Source organism: Dermacentor albipictus, chromosome 10, assembly GCF_038994185.2.
Source record: "Dermacentor albipictus isolate Rhodes 1998 colony chromosome 10, USDA_Dalb.pri_finalv2, whole genome shotgun sequence".
NCBI classification, from domain to species: Eukaryota; Metazoa; Arthropoda; class Arachnida; order Ixodida; family Ixodidae; genus Dermacentor; species Dermacentor albipictus.
Genome location: NC_091830.1, coordinates 70,071,395 through 70,081,788, shown reverse-complemented (window position 1 = coordinate 70,081,788; position 10,394 = coordinate 70,071,395).

Genomic DNA, 10,394 nt, shown 5'->3' with positions numbered 1-10,394 from the left:
AGGCCGTCGCCTGGCGACAACTCCAGACAAACACGTTCCCTAATCCATTCCGTCTCAAACGCATGTTCCCAGATAAGCATCAGGACGACACGTGCAAATTGTGCCAGGAAGGACCAGCAACACTCAAACACATGCTGTGGGAGTGCAATGTAGTTATAGGAGGGATGGCAGTTACTCCGGAGACCCTGTCGTCGAGGTGGGCCGCCGCTCTGCGCAGCTCAGACCTCGGAATCCAGACGTGGGCAGTCCAGCAAGCCCGTGAGGCGGCGTTGAGGCAGGGCCTTGACGTTCCTCCATGGGAGACCTGAGCCCGGGTCGCGTTAAACCTTGCCGGACGTACAAGAAAGTTGTATCCATCCATCCATCCACTGAACAAACCTGCTTCGTTAGTTTGGGTTTGCGTTCATTCGGTCGATGGGTTTTGGAGGCCCATACGGGTTCTTTGCTCACACTAAGACAAACAACCAATGGTGTGGGATGTGCTTCTGCGATTTGTACAGCGCACTGAAAGGGCAGGTGTGGGCCTCATTTTCGGAAGGAATTACACTGACGGCGCCATTCACCACGCCTGTGACTTTTACTGAGTCAGGCAAGGCACAATTGTTGATGCTTCTTCTCTTGCCCAAAACAACAGGTTTGGGTTAAGTGTTGTTGTAGGAAGACAAGTTTCTATCGTTTGAGTTTCCTTTCTCTTACGGCATCAAGTTCTTTTCTGCAACTCTCTGCACTGGTGCTTCCTTAGCACCGGCATGAAGTTGGCATGAAGTCGTGCATCCGCAAACTCGTGAAAAATGATCCTTTAGTTGGCACATGGCAAAGAATGGATTGGCTTTGATGCCCTTTATTTTCTGCTGGCATACTTCTGCAGTCAGTAATTTCTTCTGAACATGCTGAATTATCTTGAGCCCGCCAACTGACCCTACTCATGACTTCGGATGCAGACTTTTCAGGATAAGGCTCCTGGCTTTCCAAGGAAAGCTCATTCATTCATTCATTCATTTATTAATACTCTCAGCCGGCACAGATGTGCCTATTCTAAATGCGAATAAAACAGACCGGCGAATTTTGGTTACACCTTGCGTTTAGTTGTGTAGTTCGTCTCATCCCTAACGTGATGATAATCACTAAGTAAGTGACCACAGCTTCGCAATCATGTTACCTCACTAAATAAAATCCAGACTAAAGATCTGTAAGTGCCACCTTTCCTTCCAAGAATCTTGCAAATCAACAAATCCTAATCCGAGAAGCGTACATTTAAGGCATCGGCATTCTCGGCGTGGTGCCTCAAGATAACTCGGCTAGCTGGGAAGGAAACCACCAGGAGCCCATGCTGACCTAAAATCACAGCGTTGGACACTCGAGCATTCTTTGCATGGAGCGAATTAGAGCAGGTAAATATTTGTGTCTCCTGGTACATACAGCTAACTGTCAACTTCACGGCGACGCTAACGGACCACCTGTGCAGGGAATCCAAGGGAAACTTGATGTATTGAAACCAAAAGAGCCCTTTGAAACAACAAGGTCTTCTTCAGATGTTCTTCTAAGCCCACTAAGTTTGCAACTGGCATTCTGCGCAAAAGAATTTATTTGTTTATTTATTTATTTGTTTTTTTAATAAGGAACCCACAGCACCAAGACTTTACAGCGGGCTGATAGGGGGGGTGGGTGGTACAAGAAGAAACACATGCGCCACCTCTGCCCCTGGACAGTGTTAAAAGTGATAAAAAAGAGGAAAAACGAAAAAAAACGAAAATATGGCAACATCCTTAGCAATCCACATCTACACTATACATCTACATCTAAATGTGGTTTGGGTTTCGACCCAAACCACATGTCGCTACATCTCCAAGTTGTGACGCTTATAACGCCGCAGATTTTTTTATTTATTTATTTGTTTGTTTAATAATAATGTATTTATTTATTTATTTCATTTTGTTTATGCAAGATACTTTACAGATCCGGAAACAGCACAGGGTAAGTGTGGCTTTGCAAAAAATAACAAGCTTTAGGCAGCTCACAAATACATGAATAATATATATACTCTAAAGCTAAAAAACACCATCGGATCCATTCGAAACCGAGCTGCTCGTTTTATTCTTTGCATTTATTCTCGCCATGCAAGTGTCTCATCAATGAAACTAACCCGTGACTTGCCTGACCTAGAGTTATGTCGTAAATACTTTCGCCTATGCCTTTTTCACAAGATTTATTACTCTAACGAAACACTTAAGGATGAACTAATCTCCCCGCCATCATACATATCGTCACGCATGGATCATCGTTTTAAGGTTGAAGTTCCAACTTGTCGCACCAACGTTTATTTCGATTCCTTTATACCAAGAACGACGAACGACTGGAACCGCCTCCCTGCAATCCATCACTGCCATTTCTGACGCCACAAACTTCAAGTATATTGCTGACGAATATGCTTGTAATAATCACCACTCCTCTCTGTATTGCCTCCGGGCCTTGAGAGTATGACAATAAATGAATAAAAAATAAATATGAAAAGAACATTGTAGCATTTAAATAAATTTTGAAATAAAGAGAACATCGTTAATAAACGGTCTGTATTGCCTGCATAGTATTGAGATGACATTCACTGCCGGTCATTGAATGCTGACTGGAGGGATTTAGCTAGAATGTCCATGCTACTTCCCTACACGATGAAGCCAGCATTGGTTCGGCTAACGCTTGCCCCCTGCGCCACTATAGGGTAACAAGTGGTGCCCCGTTTTCACAACATTGCGTGCACCTTCATTTATTCGTGTCGTGTTGACTAAGCACAAAGAATATTTGACTGCGAATGTGTCTTGCCTTCGTTTACACGAAGTGAAGGGTGCCTATTGCGCGACGTTAATGAGCTTTGGTGGTTTCCACTGGTTGTTCGCGCATGTAGACGGTGATAATGATGGCTGGAACAGCAGAACTATATCGTAAAAGGTTATTAAACAATTCGTATACGTGTCAGCAATTAAAACAGTCTGCTGTCGCTGTTTGTGTTTTCATTATTAGTAATGTTTCTGTAGTGCGCCCAATCAAATCAAATCGAACATTATTTCAGTTCAGCTTCAAGCACAAATGGGAGTTTGAGAGGAAGAAGCAGTCTATACGACCGCTTGGCTAATTTCTTGGCTAATTGCAGACCACAGGCTTTTGCGTCAATAAATAATAAAAACCTAGCAATAGAAGGCTCGGAAGAATTCGTGCTAGTTTTGCATCGTGGAGCTCGATCCTACGGAATACATGATTATGCAAAAGTAAGATAAATTGCTATTCGGCAAAGCGCAGTCAGCATAAAAAAGAAAGGATGAAAGAAGAAAGAAAACGAGAAAGTGAAGCATATTATTTGTTATGCACTTGTCAAGCATTGCATTGCATACAGTAAATCATTTACAGGTAAGAAGGGGCGCCAAATGCCAGTTACAATAAGAAGGTAGAGCAGATATTTCATAAATAAATCTGGGAGTACTGGGAAAGTGGTGATCGTCAGGACAATATACAGTTCAATAATACAGAATTTAGCTGAAACGTATACCATCACAAATGAACCGCAGTTAGCGTTACCCTTTAAAAAAAATGTGAATTCATGATAGTGCCTGTTTTGTAGAAACCCTCATCCCTACCCCGATATTAAGTTTACTGGGGTAATGTTATATCGTTCACGTACTTTATTTATTTATTTATTTATTTATTTATTTATCTATTTACCCTCAGGGCCTTTCGGCATTAGAGAGGGGAGTGGGTTATACAACAAATAAGGAGGAAATAAATCATGAGCTTATACACAATATTTGCTAATTATACAATGTTAGCTATAAGTATGAAAAATGCAGTAATAGAACTTGACATATAAAAGTAACATTAAACAAGAAAAAGGAAAACACCAGGAGCAGTTCGTACAAATGTTTGCTATTGTATATTGTTAGCTAGTGCTTTTCGAAAATGATCATTGTTATTAATGGAAACAATGTCAGAAGGAAGTTCATTCCAATCTTTCGACGTACGTGGCAAAAATGAGTGTAAAAAGTGTGTCGTGTTACATGTACCAATTCTAACTTTATGATGATGATCTGTACGGTGAGATAAGTAGTATGGTAGCGATATGAATTTTGGGTGAAGTGTAGGGTGGTGATACAGCTTATGAAAAAATGAAAGGCGGGAAATTTTTCGACGTGTTGCTAGTGGTTGAAGACCCAGATTCGATTTCATTGAAGAAACACTCGCACCACGGTAGTAATTCCATAGAATAAAACGAGTGGCGTTGTTTTGGATGAGTTCAAGGGAATGTATTAGGTTTTCGTGGTAAGGGTCCCATATAGCTGCAGCGTACTCTAATTTTGGCCGTAACAGGGTTTTATAAAGTAGTAATTTTAAAGGAGTGGGAGCATGAGAAAAGTTGCGGCGTAAGTATCCCATCAAGCGGTTAGCTTGATTAATTATGTATTCGACGTGATGATTCCATGTTAATTTAGATGTTATATGTAGGCCTAAATACTTATATGAGTTAGTAGATTCTAAAGCAACATTATTCAAGTAGTACACAGGCAGATTATCGTTAGATCTGGATACTCTCAGAAATTTGCATTTGTTAATGTTGAGTTCCATTCGCCACAATCGGCACCATTTGCTGACGTTATTGAGATCGGCCTGAAGCAGGGAGATGTCGTGTTCGTTAGTTATTTCTCTAAGGATTACACAGACATCTGCAAATAAATGTATGTCGGAGGTTATTGCTGAAGGTAAGTCATTAATGTAGATAAGGAATAATAAAGGTCCCAGGACGGAACCTTGGGGCACACCGGACTGAACGTCGCTATGAGGTGAGTCATGGCCATTAGCTGTTACGAACTGAGAACGGTTAGCGAGAAATGACTCAATCCATTTGAGAACGTTATGATCGAGGTTTAATTTGCTTAGTTTATAAAGTAAAAGTTTATGACACACTTTGTCGAAGGCTTTCGAAAAATCTAAAGAGATGCAATCGGCAAGAGAAGAACAGTCAAGTATTTGGTGTAGTTTGTGAGTAAATGTTAATAATTGTGATTCACATGAGAATGATTTTCGAAAACCATGTTGTGATGACGAAAAAAATGAATTAGATTCAAGAAAATCCGCAATTTTAGTAAAAATAACGTGTTCTAGCAGTTTGCAGCAGGTACTGGTTAATGATATCGGGCGATAATTTGTAGGTGATGTTTTGCTGCCAGATTTGTGCAAAGGAATTATTTTTCCTATTTTCCATTCTGATGGAACAGTAGATGTGTTGAGTGATTGTTGAAATATTTTGGTTAGTATAATGGAACTATAAGTGCAGGTGTTTTTCAGAAATTTAGCACTGATGTTATCAAAGCCGGGTGACGAATCCATCTTCAATGAGTCTATTAGTCGAATAACTCCGGGAACTTCAACAGTCACTGGAGGCATAGTTAAGAAGTTATAGTCATTCAAGATAGGTAGTTCAATATCAACTGTGCACGAGAAATTTTTAACAAAGTTATTATTCAGGAGAGTTGCGCATAGGTTTTTCGGAACAGGGTTACCAGAGCAAGTGTTAAGAGTGATAGAATCATCGGAAGGTGGATGTATGACACGCCAAAATTTTTTTACGTTAGTTATCAGCATAGATGGTAATGTGGTTGATAAGAATGTTTCTTTAGCGCATTTGAGTGCGGCTACATAGGTGTTAGATGCTAATGTGTAGGCTTTCCCACGTGAGTCAGTGGGTGATTGCGTCGCGGAACGATACAGTCGTCTTTTTTTGTTGGATAGTCGTTTTAAATGATTATTGTACCAAGGCGCGCGCGGGTTGCATGTTATAGTACGGGTTGGGATGTGTTTATTGATTAAGCGATTTACCTCTGCCGAAAACATGTTCCAGTTTGACTGCACACTACGATTTTCAAAATCACTCATGAATATGTTAAGAAATAGACTGAGTTCATTATTTATTGCTTCGAAGTTAGCTCTCTTGTAGTCTCTAATTATTTTTTTAGTCTTCGGAAGTTTCACAAACGCAGTATTAAAATGAATATTTAGCAATAAGTGGTCACTGATACCCGGTAAGTAATGGATGGTAGAGGCATAATCGGGACGATTGGTTAGGATCAAATCGAGAATGTTTGCGGAAGTGGATGTAAATCTCGTCGCTTGTGTGACTAAATGAGTTAATGAAAATGTAGTACAAATACCCAAGAAATCTTTTGAATCAGAAGAAGAAGATAATAAGTTAGGTATATCACTGTTCCAAACTATATTAGGAAAATTAAAGTCACCAAATAAGAAAAGAGGTGCAGAAGGAAACTTTGTCGTAATGGTACTAATGATATCATGCAATTCGTTGGTAAATGCGGGTGACGAGGAAGGTGGACGATAGCAAACGCCTAAAATTACCTTTTGATGGTTCAGAGTTGCTGTAGCCCACACTGATTCTAGATTGGTGCTGATGTGAATGGGTGACGATGGGATGCGTTTCGAAAGGGCAAGAAGTACGCCGCCACCACGGCGCTCTGTTCGGTCACAGCGGTATATCGTGAATTGTTTGCTATCATGAAACAGTTCTGAGTCTTGAATGTCATTTGAGAGCCATGTTTCAGTTAAAGCTATTATATGGGCTGAACACGTGCCAATTGCGGATGATAATGAGTCACGGTTTTTCAGAACACTTCTGATGTTAGTATAAAGGATGCTGACTTGATTATTTTGCGCATGCCCACTGCCCCTCACGTGTCCCTAGGTAGGAACGTGTTGCGAGGCAGCTGAAACATGGTTTAGGCCGACGTTGCGTCTTGGCATTTCCTGAATACTATTCGAGTTAGAGTGGTACATGTAGCATTTGTTGTTGAGTAGCAGTTTCTTGTGGCTGAGTTTAAACTGTGGCGAGTCTGGTTGTGATTTCGCAAACTCAATTAGTTTTTTACGGGCTAGTCGAGTTGCGGGTGAAAAGTCCTCATTAACTGCAATGTTGTTAGGTCTTAACTGCGCGCGTGATGAAAGTACCGATTCTTTCGCTTTGTAGTTAGTAAATTTAGCAATTATCGGGCGACATTTGTTAGCTTGGTAAGTGCCGAGCCGGTGGGCTCGCTGAATTGAACTACTGGGAAAAGATCCAAGAGCAGCGTTAAGTACTGAGGTTAGTTTTTCTTCTGTCTGTTGCCAGGTTTCTTTCGAGTCGGGAAGGCCATGAAATATTAAATTATCGCGACGAGACCTGTCCTCCAGATCATCCAGACGCGATAATAAGGAGCTGTTCTGAGCAGCGAGGCTATCTACGTTGTCTTGCATGCGTGTTAGGTTAGTGTCGAAACGGTCTAGGGATTTTGATTTTTCTTCTAAATCGTCAAGCCTTTTCTTGATACCTGCTAACTCAGTTTGTATGCTTTTCTGTCCGTTTTTAATGGCTTTGACATCTGAAACAAGTTCGGTTTGACACTTAGAAGACTGTAGTGAACGAGAGTGTACGTCCTTAAGCAGTTTAAACATGATCTTCATTTGGTCTGCGGGATCATCAGGTAATTCATCAAGTTCAGATAAGGCGACAGTACGTGTGTTAGGTCCAGGGTTAGATTCAATGTCTCCAGCGCATAACAATAAAATCGACATTGCGTAGCACTCGAGCAACGACTCGCACAACACCCGTGGGCACGGGAATACAATCAGGCAGAGTTCATCAGTTTTTTTAGTGTGTAGCAAGAACCGTGTACGCACCTGCATCGCAAAAACGTGCCGATTAAGCACAACGCTGCCAACGTTGCTCCCGTGCCCACTGAAGAGCGTGCCAGAGTGCCAGCTGTTTAAATTCTCAGGCAGAAGTGATGACGTTGACGATGGCGCTGGGTAGACTGGCGGGAGCTGTGCGACGGAAGTTGAAACCAGAAATGGGCCATCGGGGTAGGAGCCATGGTTGTAGTCGAAGCTCGGCAACGGTGAGGTAAGGCTGGTCCGGGATTCGGGAGCTGACGAGAGCCAAGCAAGGGCTAGCGATAACACCGCCTGCATCGCAAAAACGTGCCGATTAAGCACAACGCTGCCAACGTTGGTCCCGTGCCCACTAATAATAAGAGGCGAGGCTTCATCAGTCATGCTTTAAGTATTCGCAGGGTGTTATTTTAAACATCTATGGGGAACCACCGCTGGATAGGCGCCGCGTCGAAAAGAGTGCGTTGCACGCCGCCCTGGCGACGAGACGCGGCATATTCCTGCCTCCCGACCAGACGACACACACGTGTGCGGCCGTATTAGAGTTCGTATGTTTCCGTTTTCGCGCTGGTTCAAGTGGACAGTTTTCGTAAAGAAGCTAGCGCCATCATGTGAAGAAATGACGAAAGAAGCTTTCTAAGATTTATATATTTTTCACAGGTTGTCGCGGCGAGCGCGAGCGTTTCTTTAACGGTTGCGCCTAGCTGCCTAGAATCTAGCAGTTACGGCTCCGGTCGTGCTGCGCTATGGTTTCGGAAGTATTAGTTGGCCTGAAGACATTCCATATTTCTCTCGCTAGACATAAAAAATTCTAATGTTACTTCGCCACAACAGTCAATGGAGAAGAGAGAGAGTAAAACATCTTTATTAATATTATTTGAATGGCGAGAGAGGTGTGGGAGGAGCCCTCAGTCCAGGGTCCCTAAGATGATTCCGGCGATGTTTCAAGCCCGTTGTATCACTGCTCGGAGGACCTCGGGAGGTCCGTCGCGGAGGGCATCTTTGTTGCGTAGGGGGTAAAGGAGAGTTGGCAAGGGAGGAAAGAGGTTTGCAGTGCACTCAATCGTTACGTGGAAGATTGTGGGCGAGCTGCCACAGCCGGGCAGGGATCTGCATAACAGTGTGGGTAGAATTTATTGAGAGAGACAAGATTAGGAAAAGTTGCGGTTTGTAACTGGCGTAATGCCACTGCTTTTTCCCGCGAGAAGGACGGCGGTGGTGCGGCGTGGGGGCGACGAATGCGTGTATAATGACGGAGTATGTCTTTATAACGGAGCAAGGGATCCCCCCACTCTGAACTAGTCGCCTCACCACGCCGAGTCGCCCGGAGAGAAATTTCTCGGGCAACCGCATGTGCGCGTTCGTTACCCGGCAGCGAGGTATGACCAGGGGTCCAGAGTAAGTGGATGCGGGGAGCTGTGGTTGGTGTGTTTTGCGGGATCTGTTCGAGAAATTGGTGCGCCGCTCTCGGGATGCCATGTCCTGATCGGAACGCCCGGCATGCCTGTTGCGAGTCCGTCAATATATACAGTTCCTCAGGAACACGGATGGCGTAACGAATTGCAAGAGCAACACCGAGAATTTCTCCGTAAGCGGCATTTGTTCAGCGCATTGCAGCAGAGTCTCTCAGGGATTCGGAGCCATCCACAACTACCGAGGTATAGCCTTCTTGAGTGCGTGATGTGTCCGTGTATAAAGTGTGTGTTTCCGGGATGTTTGCAAGCATGCGGCCAATGTATCGTACACGGGCTTTGCGGCGCCCTTTGTCATGCTCGGGGTGCATATATTACGTGGCAATGGAGAAGAAAGGTTTATCGCATCAGCTGACTGGCGCAAGCAAAGGTTTGAGTGCTCCGCTGCTGGATCCGTAACAACGCTGGCTACATTTAGCACTTGTTACATAAATTTACCGGACGCATGTAAGCTCCGAGTCCTCATCCGCATGCGCATTCGTAAAAACACATAACCGGCTTAGTCGCGCGTGCGCCGGCAGTACGCGCACACAACTCGTATTACAAGGCAGCTTCCCTCCTGCATAATTCTTGGCAATGAATGTATAATATTTGCCTTTCGTATCTTTCGCTTCGTGCAGTGGCGTTGGAAGGGGCTTGGCGGTGGTATTAAGGAAAAATGGTTGCTACATTTGCCGGATGGTGCATGCTATTGCTCATTTTGTTTACGACGAAATGCCGACTGCAGATTCTGCTGTTTGGTACTGTCTGCCACGGCTTACCGTCTTAACTATCGAATAAACCAAGCAAACACACGAAATTCGATTTAGAAACCAGCCCGACAACGCTTGACCGGGCGACAAGACGGGAACATACTCCGCTCGCCTGACTGCTTGGATCCAACGCCGCCTGTATTCTCGTTCGTAGGGTTTAGATGGAGAGACGCAGTAGGACATATACTCCCTCATCCCGCAGTAGTTGTGGCACTTGTATACGCATTAGTATCGTCGGCGTCCTTTTGTTTTCCTTCGACTTTCAGGGCGCGCAACGCAACTACCAGTAGCAATTTTCGTCCGTGGGGGAGGCTGAATTGTGCACGTTCTCACCGCCAAGGCGGCGCTGCAGGCGTCATGAAAACTCCAGCGCTGGTTCCCCATACACCATTTGGATGTTTGATGCAGAGGCATTAACCAAACCAAAAAGCAATACTTTATGAGTAAGACTAAAAGAAACGCTAGTATTGCA